Genomic DNA, 16,649 nt, shown 5'->3' with positions numbered 1-16,649 from the left:
TTAATGTTTCGGGCAGTTGAAAGGGTAAGTAGTGTTATAATTATTCGATTTATTTGATGTCGTTGATTATGGAGATGAAACTCATATTAGTGTAGATCAATCGTGTCTACAACTAAAATGAAATAAGTGCATTCTTTGAATACGGAAACAGTTAGTGTTCACTTCGACTACGTCCAATCAACCTTAGTTTAAATTGCAATACTAGAATTTATAGAAAGGGATGTATCTAAATTTTCAATCTTTTATATTATTTGAATATACATGGTTATATTAAAAAAACAAGTTACGATTTATATTTGATATCTATAAGTTTTGACATTTGTGAATTAAACGTTTTATTGATATCTTTAAAACCAAAATTATTTGCATCTTTATTATTAACAAGGCTTGCAGTTTCATCCTACTTTTCAAATGTATGTGGTGATATCGAAAGTAAATATTTCACAAATTGGCATTTTGTACCTAAGTTTGTATGGACAGTATTCTTCGCTATATCAGGAAATAAAGGATGTAACTCTTGTATCTTCCAAACTTTTGCAACTAGGTTATCATGAAAATGATATTGCAAATTATTGAAAATGCGTAAATATCCCGGCAAAGTAGTTCGAAAACAAATCTTTACGCCATCATTTCTGGTTAATATAATGTCCAAAATATTTTTTTAAAGAATATCATTGTATTGCAATTGAAAGTTTAGTTTGACATTTTGAAACATTTGTCACAAATATTGTTTTTTGATAAGTTTGTAAGATTCAAATCTATGTCTGGCCTTAAATCCGTTTCCTTGCATCAGATTTGTGTCCTCTGACGTCATGACAGTCCGCGTTAAATTCAAATCTGTGTCTTTTTTTATACAGTAGACTTTCAGTAATTTGACGTAACTTGGGACGGCACATAGATAATGTATGGGTTTTAAACTCGCATTACTGCGCTACCCTAATGTGGGACCGTGGTATGACAACAAAACATAAAAGCAAACTATACAAATCAGTTGGTAAGGGATTGTTTGACTTTGCAGATCGGCTCATTGCTCTTTCAGCTTAAAAAAATCATAATTATAGTTTACAACTTGTTTGACCTTCAAGACTTCTTAACTTATTTGACGACCCCTTTTCCCCCTCCCCAAGAAAGTTTATGACTAATGTGACAATAATAAGAAAGAAAGAAAAAAAATAATATTCTGACAGTTTTCACTATCAAATTGTTTCTTCGATTTGAAAATAATTTAAAACAACTTATTAAGGATAAAATGGTAACTTTAAAATACGAGTATTGGCTTTTTTTACACTTTATAGAATGCGTGAAACTGTAACTTACTCTTCTTCCTGTTTCATACCCCTCTGCCCTTTGCTATCGCTTCCTGATCACTCCCGCTTCCTGTCCCATTTTATTATTATGACGCAAACACAAAGGACAGTTAATACATTGTTGAAAAGACACAGATTTGAGAAAAAAGGACATGTATTTGTGACGTCTATGAGAAAATCTAGAAGAGGACATTGGTTTGAGGAAAGGACACAAATTTGAGGCTCGACAAAGATATGAGGCTTAAAAGTATATTATCACATGTCCTTTCTATGTCGGCCATTATGTCATCCTTCGACCCATGTAAACCCTAGGCTTATGACCTAATCAGTTTTGACAAGATTTCTTCAAAACATGTGTTAACCTTGTAACAAAATGTAAAAACGGTGAGTCTAAATCCATTTATTGGAAAATAAACACTTTAAAATACTAATGGAGTCAGTCGAGCATTTTGCCCTTCGACATACTAAACGTGAAAAAGAAGACGATTTCATAAAAAGGTTAAGGCTGTGAGATCGTTGATACAAATTATCATTAAAATAATCAATCTAAAAAAAAACACTTGTTCCTTGATCATGTTCATCGATTTAATTCACATATCATGAAGGACGTTCTAAGAAAAAACCAAAAGAAGCTAGCAGTATAACTGACAGTTTTTTATGCAGATGATTTTCCCTCGATAAATAACTCAAACTTTTCTGTATGGAAATATGAAAAACTTTTAGAACAGTGACTATTAGTCAATTATCAAACGCACTTTTAAATATCAATGACTTACTCTTAATGAATAGCGCATTTTTTTCCTAGAAATTGCAGAGAAAATGATAAAAATGAATGAAAACCAAAGAGTTTGTCTGTGATTCAATTGTTCATTACCATAAACCAAATAACATATTTCATTTAGTGCTAAGGAAGTTTTTGACGTGATAAAAATACTGCAATCATGCTCCTTTCTAATTACATAGCCAAGCATAACAACCCATAGAGTTGTCTAAAATACCACCATCTGCAAAAAAGATAGTTTGTTAGCTGTTTTAAGTTAAAAACAAATTGTGTTTATCAATACACATTCATTTAAAAAAATGTAAAAATGTTTCAAGATAAAAAATAGTTGGATTCATGCTTTCAAGGGTAATATAGGGAGCTAGTCTTTGATAACAATATGTAGTGAAAATAAATGTAAATGTAATCCTTTTAAAAAACTTCTGTCGTTTCCTGTTATTTTGTTTGTACTTTCATATTTATCATTAAAAAAAATATAAATATCAAGCTAGCCCAAGCAAACTAAATACATTTAGTCCTTCATGGCTTCAATGAACATTACATTGAACAGCAAATCGGAGGACTTATCTTGTTTGTATTGGATACCTAAGCTTCAAAAAATTCCGTACAAACAACGGTACATTGCCGGCTCATATGCAAGTTCGACTAAAGAATTGTCCCATAGATTGACAAAAATTTTGTCCGCAGTGAAAGAGGGTCTTCAGAAATACTGTGAAACTTTTTACTCGCGTAATGGTATTAACCATATGTGGATTCTAAAAAACTCGAAAGAACTTCTGTATAATTTTAAATCTCGATCTTTTTCTAAAATTAGTTCTATCAAAACTTTTGATTTGTCAACCCTGTATACCACCATTTCCCATGTGAAATTGAAATATCGTCTAAAAAAATAATCCATAATGCTTTTCAACATAAAAATGGTAGCATACTCATTAAATGTATTACTTTGGGATACCATTCGGCATATTTTGTAAAAAAGGAACAAAAAGGTAAAACATGCTACACAGAGAAACAAGTGATCAGTATGCTAGAGTTTCTTATTGACAACATATTTGTTGAATTTGGAGGTAGACTTTTTCAACAAATTGTCGGCATTCCTATGGGAACGAACTGTGCGCCTCTCCTTGCCGACCTGTTCTTTTTTATATGAGTCGGAGTTCCGTGAGACACTTGTCAAAAACAAGAAGATCAAAGAAGCCAGATCCATTAATTTCACTTTCAGATATATTGATGATTTTCTTTCCATTAACAATCCAAACTTTTCTGATTGGGTTCCATTAATATATCCCCCAGAACTAGAAATTAAAGAAACAACAGACACGGCTTCCTCCGCCTCATGTTTAGACTTATACCTCGAATTTGACATACGCGGTCATCTCAGTACCAGAATCTATGACAAACGAGATGATTTTAATTTTGAAATTATCAATTTCCCCCACCTTAGTTGCAATATACCAACTTCACCTGCATATGAGATATATATTTTCCAACTTATTCGGTATTCAATAGCTTGCAGCTGCTTCTCAGTCTTTGTAAAACATTACCAGTGTCTGAGTAGAAAGTTGATGAACCAGGGGTATGTCAAAGAATGTCTCGTCCTTTTTCGAAAAAGGTTCATCGGAAGATACAAAGACCTTGTTGATAAATATTCCGTATCAACTTCACAAATAATACACAATGGTCTTGAAGTATAGATTATGGGTACTGACGTTGTTTATCATCTTAATAACGTGTAATAGTATACTTTTATTTGTCTTTATGAATATTACTTTTACTGTTTAGTCTATTTTTGGTGATATCCATTTGACGTGGCTCTGTACTTATACATCCCGTCATTGTGCTATTGTGCTATGGTAATTTTTTGTATTCTTTTCTGTCATTTTTGCTAATGTGCTTTGTCTATATGCCTTTTTGTATTTCCTTTTTACATATTTTTTGTTTTTATAGTGATTTAGATAATAACACTATGGTGACTGCTGTACCCTTATTTTTGACATTTTTACCTATTATGTCTGTTTGTTTTGTTCACACATCGTTGTCAATATAATGGAATTTTTTTCGACTGTCATACAAGTGAGAGATTTAGCTAGCTATAAAACCAGGTTTAATCCACCATTTTCTACATAGGAAAATAACTTACCAAGTCAGGAATATGACAGTTGTTATCCATTCGTTTGATGTATTTGAGCTTTTGATTTTGCCATTTGATAACGGACTTTCCGTTTTGAATTTTCCTCGAAGTTCGGTATTTTTGTTATATAACTTTATACATAAATAGATAATTAAATACATAGTTAGTACGTTGGTCACTCTTATATCTATTCCTAGCAAGATCATGGCCAAAATTATTATAAAAAGAATATCCGAATCAATCGACAGTTCATTAAGAAAGGACCAAGCAGGATTCCGCAAGGGAAAAGGCTGCGTTGACCAGATTTTCATCCTGAGAAATATCATTGAACAATGCACAGAATGGCAGCGGCAACTCTACATCAATTTCATCGACTTCGAAAAAGCATTTGATAGCATTCATAGGGAAAGCCTTTGGAAAATCATACAACTTTATGGCATCCCACAACACCTGATCCATCTAATCAAGGCTTTTTATGAAAACTTCAAATGTACAGTCGGAAGTGAACAACTTTATTTCCCAATTAAAACTGGAGTAAGACAAGGATGTATAATGTCATCTACACTATTTATAATAGCCATTGACTGGGTGATGCGACAAACAACTGCAGATATCCCAAGAGGCATTAGATGGGAAAATTTCACCATTCTTGAAGATTTGGACTTTGTTGACGATATTGCCATGCTATCGCACACTCACCAACATATCCAGGAAAAGTCCAGTCGAATAGAAAAGTATGCAGGACAGATAGGTCTGAAAATAAACACAAAGAAAACTGAAGTAATGAGTTTAAACATTAACAACCCAGCACCAATTATAATAAACGGGAAACCATTACCACAGACCGATACCTTCACTTACCTAGGAAGTACTGTAAGATCAGATGGTGGAGCCAACACTGACATCAAACAAAGACTGTCAAAAACTAGAGCTGCTTTTAATAACCTGCAGCCTGTATGGAAATCTAGTCAATACACCATCCGGACAAAACTAAAACTATACAACAGTTGTATACTACCTATCCTGTTGTATGGTTCTGAATGTTGGCGAATGACAGAGGCAGACCAACAGAAGCTCTCTACATTCCATACCAAGAGTCTGAGGAGAATCCTGAGGATATTTTGGCCACAAAAAATCACCAACCAGGACCTCCTCAATAAATGCAAACAGGAAGAGATCAACATACTCATTAGCAGGAGAAGATGGAAATGGATTGGCCATGTACTACGTATGAGCCCTGAAGAACTTACAAAAGCAGCAATGTTCTGGACCCCAGAGGGAAAGAGGCGAAGAGGACGACCTAAGATAACATGGCGGAGCACAGTTGAGTCTGAGATGGCATATTTCCAACATACTTGGGGGAGCTTGAAGAAGATGGCACAAAACAGACAGATGTGGAGAAACTTCGTTGCTGCCCCACATGCCAATGGGCGTAATGGGCAAGACATGGATTGACGTTGATCACTGAACAGTTGAATTTCTAAATTTCTCTTATACAAATTCGATTTTTTTTTTGCTTCAACTGCATCGTACATTGACGTAAAAAAAGCTATTATATTTAAGAAAATGAAAATTTTCTTTGTGTCTGTCCAAAGTAGGAAATATTAACCAACTACGTTATTTTTTTTACAAAATTGACTGCCAATTTGGCAAAACCTTTCGGAGTTTTGGATCCTCAATGGTCTTCAACTTTTTGCTTTACTTGGCCTTTTTGACTTTTTTATTCGAGCGTCACTGATGAGTCTTGGTAGACAAAACGCGCGTCTGGCGTACAACATATTAAGCCTGGTATCAATGAGAAGTTAATGTACATCAACTTACAGCCTATACTTTTTGATTTGAAAACTGCAGCTATTTGCAATAATTGTAATTAAAATTACACTTCCTAAATGGATAAAGTATTACTTGTAGAATAAACAGTTATAAAGAAAGAGATTAGTGTGTAGGTGTCTCACCAAAAATTCAATTAATCATCACCAGGAACTATTTGTAAAAGTGTCAACCTCAGACAAAACACAGCACTTTTCATATTGCTGCGTTTAGCCCTCTTTTGTTGACCTGGCAGCGATTAGTTTGGCGATTTTCATACTTTATTTGCGTACTAGAGAAGAACGACGTTAATTCTTTTCGCGTTATATTTGTGATCTCAAAAGTCGTGCAAATACATTGGTTCCCAAAAATAGATGATTTGAAGTTATGTCTTTTCCAAAACTAGTTATATAAATTATAAAGAAAACCCCAAAAATTTTATCGAAACAATAAAATATGAATAATACTGTGCATGCTATCATCCGTTCGTTTGGTTTTCTAAAAGTGCGAAGATCTCATAATTGCAATAAGTGTCTGATGTTAGCTGATATAAAATAAACCATACAAAATGGTATGTTTGAATGTGAGAAAACAAGCGTTCAAAATGAAATAACTAAAAAGCAGGACTGCAATGGTAAATTTGAATTGCTTGCTAATACCAGTAAACTATACTTTAGTTTTTATTCTATTTGAATTTGTTTATATTTTGTTTGTGGTGTCCTGATGTGCTGTTGTAAATTCATGGGAGGTGTCCGTTGTTATTCTGCGTTTTAGATGTTGTAATGTACTAGTATATTACTTATTTATGTATTTCTCTGTGCTGAGTGTTCTTGCGTTTGTTTGTACTGTATTCCTGTCGCGGAGTGTTGTAATGTTAGCGGTATTTTTAACATGCCATATAAGCGGGAGGTTTGGCAAGCCATAAAACCAGATTCAACCCACCATTTTTTCTTAAAATGTCCTGTGCCAAGTCAGGAATATGGCAGTTGTTATCAGACCGTCCGTTTCTATGTATGTTGGCGTTTGCTTTTGTTGTAGTTCAGTGTTTCTGTTGTTCTGTTGTTTTCCTCTTATAGTTGATGTGTTTCTCTCGGTTTTAGATTAATACCCGGATTTTTTTTTGCTTAATTGAATTATGACTATTGAACAGCGATATACTACTGTTGCCTTTATTTTTCATGAATAAAATCTCTTCATGTTTAATTTCCATATGAGCATTTCACTAGAATTAACCAAGCGATGTAGAATGAGTATTGCTCATTACACAGTTTTTTTAAGACAAATAGATAGACATTTGAATGGAAAGAACAAAAAACAAATGGGCGTAGGGACAGGATGATTCTTACATTTGTACGAACACTACATAAACCGGTGGTGATTTATATTGCTCAGAAAGGGTAATAAATCTTCCACAATACCAACTTTCAGTCAAATCTAATAAAAAACTTGTTTGGTATGCAATTATGTACTAACATACAAACAAAATGGCCGGATTTGTGATTGTGAAGCGCGTGGTGCAAACAGTATTTTTCGAATATTGAACGAAAATAAACTTCTGAACATGTCTTCCATTTCCGACATCGAAAAAACAAAAAGAACATATTTTTACTGTTACAGTATATACATTGTATTTTTACAACTCTTTTTTTTTTAAATATGGTCAATTATTTCCCCTGATATTGACAAAAACCGATGTGTTTTTTAAACATTGAAGAGGAAAATGATCCTTATATGCAGATGGTAGTATTTAAGGCAAATGCAAAAGCTTCATTAGAAGGCTGATTCTTGACCATTATTATATCAATCGCAATTAAAAATGAAGAAAAGAATTTCTTCACTCGTTTTTGGCATATAATATTGATACCTACAGAAATATTTTGTTTTAAGCGAAATTTTAAAGGATTTTTTAAGAATTGGAATTTTCTGTAAATTTTGAGCAATTTACATTTTAATGTGCATTTGGTTTGGAATTATGGTATTCTGTTCTATTATGTTCATATGATTGTTTGAACAAAAACATCATACAAGAACCATCAAAGAGCATTTTGTTTCTTGCGAAATTTAGGAATGTTCCTTCTTGACATTTGACTTTGATTGAACAAAAATTGCACCGTACGAATAACTGACGAACGGGCATAATAGAAAGTACAGATAATATGTTAGGTCAGTGCATTTAGGTCGTTAACTAAGCGTCTTTTTGAAAAATGTAACTCGCCTTACAGTTGAGTAATTACGTTAAGGAAATCACACTCATTCCATTCAGAATTGCATAAACATGTAACTCATTTTAATGAACAATAATGTTATATTAAGATACCATTATTGATAGTCAAATATCCGTTGTACAGGCGGAAGAACTAATAAGAAGTAATATAATTATACGATTCATTTGTTGTCATTCATTGCAGTACAAACTGCTCAGAGTCTGAAAAGACCATATTTTGTGCTCGACCAGTAAGGTCGCGCACAGATTTTACTTGACAAGACTCGACATAAATTCGACAGTACTTAACTGTACTTGACTTTGGTCTCGACTTTACTTAATAAGTCTGATTGAGTACTTGATAATCTTGGTATAGTTTGAATATGTTCTCGACAAATGCTCAACCAGTCTCGACCAGTCTCCACTCAGTCTCGTTCAGTCTCGACCAGTCTTGACTCAGTCTCGACAAGTTTCGACCTGTCTCGACTCAGTCTTGACCTTTAAATTTGGTGTAGACTGGTCTGAATCAGCCCATTTAACTCAATTATATATTGATCTTACAACATTCTAGGTTATTTGGTAATTAGTTCATTGCTGTCAAATTAAAGGATTTAATTAACAGGTAAATAAAGCTAGAATTTTTAGAACTGATTAAATTCAGATAGTCACCTTTAATTATTTCTATAACTTTTTCAAATCAACTTGGATTTTCATAAAACTTTGCAGCTATCTCAATTATATAGTGATCTTACAGAATGCCAGGTTGTTTGGTAGTTTGGTGTATTGCTGTCAAATTTAAGGATTCAATTTAGGTAAAAAAGCTAGAATATTCAGTTTGGACTAAATTCAGATAGTCACCTTTAAATTTGTTTATAACTCTTCCAAATCAACTTGGATTTTCTTGTGTGCTCTTCATTTGAGATGTATAAGTACGCATCCACGTTCAATTACTTAACCTTTGTCAAGTTAACATTATTTTTTTTAATCATTATCAAACTGCTATTCATTTGTGATGTGTAAATACACAGCCTCTGTTGTAAATACTTAACCGTCGTCAAATTTGAAACTTGAGTATTAAACTTAAAGCTTAATTCGGTCAGTGCTATTCATTGGGAATATATTTTCAAGCAGTCTTTGTTGTAATATCTCAACTTTCGTCACCTGTTAAATTTTAGAAATGTACCAAAATATATCGCACATTACAATTTTCAATAGAAGCATATCCATGCAGTCTCTGTTCATGCTGTTGTAAATACCTAACCTCCGTCATGTTTATTTGGCAATCGCCAATGGCAGTCAGCAGGGCTTAAGAACATCAGTTGTTCGACCTGTTAGTCAAATGCGTTTTGTTAAAATATACTTTTTCACTTTTTTGGTCTTTTAGAAAATGTTGTTTTTGCTGTATTTAGACCCCTCTACAAAGAAATTTGTTTTACATGCACACGTATAAAAATTGCGGTTTTTATCCAACGCAGTTATAGATTTGAACGTTATTTTCAATTTAGACTTGTTTATATGTTTTCGTTTGGGCTTGTATTAAATTTTCCCTCGGGTTTATATGATTCGTTCATCCGATTTCGGCTCTTTAAAATTCAAGAGTCTATCCTAAATTGAGGTAAATTATATGGCCTTCCAAATACCGTTTCGATCCCTAGCATCACTGACGAGACATTAATTGTCGAAATTAGGATATGGTATACAAATTTTTGCACCTCATGTTTGTGGTATAGAATCTTTTCCGCAAGTTTATTGTTTTCTGTTTGGTATTAAATTGAGATTAAGATCCATTTCGTTAAAAATAGTGATCAATTTATTTGGCAATCGCCAATGGCAGTCAGCAGTGTTTAAGAACATCAATTGTTCGACCTGCTAGTCAAATGTGTTTTGTTAAAATATACTTTTTCACTTTTTGGTCTTTTGGAAAATGTTTTTTATGCTGTATTTAGACCCCTCTACAAAGAAATTTGTTTTACATGCACACGTATAAAAATTGCGGTTTTCATCAAACGCAATCATAGGTTTAAACGTTGTTTTCAATTTAGACTTGTATATATATATATATATATATATGTATATAATTCGTCTAAACAAAAGCCCAACAATGTTAGATCTGTACATTTGCGGAAGCAAATTTTTTGTTCTTCCCTGGCAGGGATTCAAACGCATGCTACTGAGATATCGTGGCACTAAATCGCCTTGCACAATGCCCGACGAGCTAGACCACTCGACCACCTAGTCTCTATATATATAAAGTTTTCGGTGGCCGGGTGTTCAGTTGTTATCTAGCGTCGTAACACAGTACATGATATATAAGGCATGAAAATGGAATTGTTACAGATCAGCTGAATTATCTATTGTAAAGGATCCTACAAATTAATGTAAGATGCAGTCACAGAAATAATTATATTATAAGTACGTCTGAACCAGTGACGACTCTACAACAGATTTTATCCATCGGATCACCAGCAGTGATGGTGATACAAGGCTGAAAATACACACATGTATATATATATAAATATATATATAAACAAGTCTAAATTGAAAACAACGTCCAAACCTATGATTGCGTTGGATAAAAACCGCAAATTTTATACGTGTGCATGCAAAACAAATTTCTTGGTAGAGGGGTCTAAATACAGCACAAACAACATTTTCCAAAAGACCAAATGAGTGAAAAAGTATATTATATATATATATATATATATATATAGGTACAATATCACCAACAAATAATAATAAAATGAACAAATGTTAAATACCTCGGATAACAGATATCCTTCATCAGTATGATTATGATGTAAAATGAATCATATCAATCTATTCTGATTATAAAACTATAACAATATTGAAATTTATACAATAAAACAGTCAGACCCGAACATCATAGAAACGCTTGTACAATTCTAAAATTTATTAGACATGACGTAGGTTATATAGCTATTTACAACAGAGACTGCAAAGATCTGCTTCTAATAAGAATAGTAATGTGCGATATGAATTGGTACAACTCTAAAATTTCAAAGGTGACGACAGTTAAGATGTTACAACAACGATTGCGTGGAAATACATTCCCAATAAACAGCACTGACCGATCTAAGCTGGTATAATATTTCAGATTTGACAAAGGTAGATTAATTAAAACAGAGGCTGCGTATTTAAACATCCCAAATAAATAGCAGTTTGATAATGATTAAAAAAATAATGATAAGTTTTGACTAAGATTTAATAATTGAACGTGACTGCGTATTTGTACATCCCTCCCAAATGAATAGAACCCTGTAATTTAATCTGGTATAATTCAAAAATTCCTTAAATCTGTAATAGTCCAGTACGGAAGCCTGAGTTACTGGAAACAGTTTTTCAAAATTTATTTATATTTTAAAATTATTTTTTTTTTTATTTATGCCCTCTGGGGAGACTGTCCTTAGCTTTCTTATCCAAAACCTTTCCCGAGCAAGTCTGTCGGCCAATGACCAACCCTCGTTGTGGTCTATGATTGTAATGGTCAGGTTTTTGAGATCAGCTTGGGCGTGCCAAGGTGATCTCAAATGACGACTTATGGGGAGGTCCGGCTTGCAGGTGTAGTCACTTCAATGACCATTCATGCGTTTGTTGAATGGCTGTTCTGTCTCGCCAACATACTGCATGCCACATCGACACTGAAAAAGGTATACAACATTCTGGGTTTTGCAAGTTACAATGAAAAATATAGTGTACACAGACCCAGTGGAGTAGCAAGTAAATGTTTGAGTATTCAGTATTTGTTGGCAAGTCAGATATGTCAGACATTGTAACATCTTAACTGTCGTCACCTTTGAAATTTTAGAGTTGACAATGTACCAGTTCATGTCGCACATTACTATTTTTATTTGAAGCATATCTTTACTGTCTCTGTTGTAAATAGCTGTATAACCTACGTCATGTTTAATAAATTTTAGAATTGTTAAAGCGTCTCTATGATGTTCGGGTTTGACTGTTTTATTGTATAAATTTCAAGATTGTTATAGTTTTATAATCAGAATAGATTGATATGATTCATTTTACATCATAATCATACTGATGAAGGACATCTGTTATCCGAAATATATAACATTTGTTCATTTTATTATTATTGATGGTGATGTTGTACCCTTTTAGACTTGTTATATATATTATATTTTGTAATGTAATGTATCATAATTATATGATCCATCGCCCCGTAAGATTTACCGTTGGCTATTATTCAGTCATTTAATATAATATATATATATATGTTACAGGCATTTTCTAAATTTAGGCACTTTGTAAAATGCCTGTTAGATTCGGGCATTTTATATATTGACTAATTTTTTCAGGCATTTTACAAAATCCCTGGAAAAATTGAAAGGTATTTAACAAAATGTCTGAAATTATTTTATAGTATGAAATATTCACAAAAACTTGGCAATTGAAAGTATCGAACAACATATCAGTTTTATAAATGATAATTACTGAATTTTAAAGCTTCCATTTTAAGAGTTTTAATATTTAAGACAAATTCTACTGAATTATTCAAAATTCCAACAAACACCGAACTTGACAATTATTTGTTATTTCATATAATGTTTGGATGACAGGATCTGTTAAACTTGTGTCCTGATTGTTTGCAAATACATTGTTTGGCGTAAAATCTGGTCTTAGCGCTACAACCAATTTGGTGAAACCGGGAACAATCACACATTCTGCTTTGTCAATATGTTTTATGATGAATCACTTAACGTTCGACCAACATTGGGTTTTGCAAAATACACATACATGAATATCTTATGTTGCATGTGTTCCCATTAGATTCAAAATCACATAAGCATGATTAGGTTGACATCTTTCTGCTTATTAGGGACAGAATTGTCTCATTGGCAATCATACCACATCTTCTTATTTTTATATGAAATATTTGCTACTGAATGCCAAAAAAAACCAATCATTAAATATAAAAAAAAACATGCTTCTTTTTCTCTCCTTCATATTGAACGATACTGTTTTTGGATCCAGACATTCTAAAAGTTCTTTTTCAAAATTTTGTTCTTTTGTAAGAACAATTTGTCCTTCTAATATCATGACAAAAAGAACATAAAATTACTAGCTGAAATACAGAGTGAGTACATACTTAACGTAGTTTCTCTAAAAAGAATACAAACTTTCTTAGCTTCTTTTTAAAGAATAAACTCAATTTTTACCGAACCATTAGTTATTGTATTTGCAAGACATGGTGTTTTTGGTCATATCCATCTCAATAATAATTCTTCTCTTTTTAACAAATTTAGTGAAAATTGAACAGGCAATTTGTTGAATTTTGCTTCAAAATTTCAGTCATTTTACAAAATGACTAGGTATTTTTGGTCATTTTATATAATGCCTATCAAGGTTAGGCATTTTATAAATTGCCTGAAAATTCAGTCATTTTACAAAATGCCTAAATTTAGAAAATGCCTGTAACATATATATACAATTCTAAATTGAAAACAACGCTCAAACCTATGATTGCGTTGGATAAAAATTTCTTGGTAAAGGGGTCTAAATACAGCACAAACAACATTTTCCAAAAGACCAAAAAAGTGACAAAGTATATTTTAACAAAACGCATTTGACTAGCAGGTCGAACAACGGATGTTCTTAAACCCTGCCGACTGCCGTTGGCGATTACCAAATAAAATGATCACCAGATGTAACAAAATGGATCTTATATATTAATTTAATATCAAACAGAAAACAAAAAACTTGCGGAAAAGATGGTATACCGCAAACAAAAGGTGAACAAATTAGTACACCATATTCGGATTTCGACAACTAATGTCTCTTCGTTGATGTTAAGAATCGAAACGGTATTTGGAAGGCCATATAATTTACCTCAATTTAGGATAGACTCTTGAATTTTGAGGAGTCGAAATAGGATGAACGGATCATCTAAACCCGAAGGCATATATAATACAAGCCCAAACGAAATTATATAAACAAGTCTGAATTGAATACAACGTTCAAACCTATGATTGCGTTGGATATATATATATATATATATATAGAGGTCTATAAAAAGGACCAACCAGCAAATTATTGACACTGACGAAGGCTATTTGTTAAGCAAAAATATTTGTCAACACGATTGTTTAATATCATCTTTGTATATTACCATCATATATTAGTACCGTTGTGCAAATCTTTAGACTTCAAACTCATTATGTGCATCTTTATTCATAACAAGGCTAACACATATCTTATAAAATGTAGATGTTGATCTAGTAAGTTGTTATTTTGCATTTTAGCAGAAAAAAAATTTTGAGTTTTTGTATATAGGTTTGCAAGTAAAGAGTATTTCAATATATGAGGAAATGAAGGTTACAACTTCAATAATTTAACAAATTTTGGATCTAAGTTATCATAGCCATAAAATGATGAATATTGCAATGTTTTGAAAACAAATAAATATGTCAAATAATTTAGAAAATCTATCATTAAGATATCATTCCTGGTATTAATTTCCTACATATTTTTATCATCGTATTGCCATTGAAAATATAATTTATTGAGAATTTCAGACACTTGTCAAAAATAAAGTTTGTGAAAGCTATATATAACATGCTCCTTTGTATCTCATTAAATCATCCTTCAACCAATGTTAAAACACGGGTTCTGCCTTGGACTCATCTGGAAGTGTCGGGAGGATACAAGGTCCGTAATATAATTTTCATATTTTATGATAATATGCTAGCATGAGTTAATGTAATTATAAAAGAAAGGCGTAAGTACCAAATGACATTCAAACTCATAAGTCGATAATAAACTGACAATGAGAATATTTACTTGTAATTGATAAGCTAAACGTCGACTTAACAGTACGTTAATGGAACTGTGCTAGTTATCAATTCACATATAGTCCTGTATGTCATGATGTTACGTGTGACCTGAACGATATCGTCACAAAATTAGTCAACCAACCAACGTAATTTTAAATAGATAACATTATCAATCTAATTATATCGTTTTTATGATTTCAGCCCGTTTCGAAAACCGTAAGTATTGATATATTCATCAGATTTGTCTTCTGGCATTGATTAAAAGTCAGTGAATTTACTATAGACAACCCGTATCTAAACCCTTACAAAGGCATACGTTATTATCTTCTATTGACAAAGAACAGTTTATTTTCTCAAATACTACGTTTAATCACCCTTTTTTAAATGGTCATACGGGAGTTTACAGTGAAAATTTAATTTATCATCCATCAAGATAATATTGTAAAATATAATTAGCTATAATATTGGACTATTGAAAAACATAATTTATCTTAAATAACATAAGTTTCCATCTATTTATGATTATCACTAAATGTAGTTATAGCAGCAGTGTTCACAATACTTCCGAATATATGCCATTTCTATTCACCACGTGATAAAATGAAGTTTACTCTTGATATAAGATTTTACACATTAGATGTAAAACTGTAACTAATATATACGCTAGTTATTGGCATCTTTATTCGGAAAAGGCTTTTCGTTTCACCCTCCTTTTCAAATGCAATTGCTGCTCTTGTATCTTGTTGTTTCTTATCCCAGTAAATGCGCGATGGTGGCTGTTAGTATGTACGTTTGTATAATACTTTCTTTCAATATTTGAGGAAAAAAAGAATGCGAAAAAAGAGGGGTGAAAGGTACCAGAGGGACAGTCAAACTCATAGATCGAAAATAAACTGACAACGAAAGTATATTTTCAAATATTTAGTATGCTTTTAAATATTTAGTATACTTTTAAATATTTAGCAACTTATATTACCAGAAAATGGATATTACAATGATTTGAACACATGTTTATATCGCATATGAGTGAGAAAAAAATAATTTCACTATAATTGCCTCGGGCAATGTGAAAGATCAATAATAGCAAAAGTTAGGGTGATGAAGTGTCTTTAGTGAATAATGTATTAGAAGTAGATAGATTCGTAAAGAATAATCAAGGAGCTTCTTATAAATTCTCTAACTTAAAGACCGGGTCTGGGGTATAAATAGCAGCCAATAAGAAAAATGAAGGGAAATTCAAGTTTCTTTGCAGGTTTCATGATTAGGAAGCATTTTTATGTTTCACTAAATAAATAATATAAAGTTTAACTTGATATTATTCTCATAAGTGCAGAACATACTTATGAAAAAATATAAGTTAAAACAAAGTAATTTGATAAATAAGTTGTTATGTAATTGTAAAATAAAATTCAGAAGTGGTCAATATTTTGAATTTCAAATGGTTTGATTGACTCACTTGAGGCGGAGCCTCCTAATGTTTGTAAACACAACAGCATGCACATGCTACAGTCTAAAAAATAAATGAAAACCCTACATTTTTGCTAATCACAGACAAGATACAATCCTCACATAGATCCAAGAATATTTGCAACTAGATTAATTCCTTCAT

Source organism: Mytilus californianus, unplaced genomic scaffold (assembly GCF_021869535.1).
Source record: "Mytilus californianus isolate M0D057914Y unplaced genomic scaffold, xbMytCali1.0.p SCAF_8, whole genome shotgun sequence".
In the NCBI taxonomy this organism is placed as follows: Eukaryota; Metazoa; Mollusca; class Bivalvia; order Mytilida; family Mytilidae; genus Mytilus; species Mytilus californianus.
The sequence above is the reverse complement of the archived record's forward strand: the minus strand, read 5'-3'. Positions refer to the sequence as shown.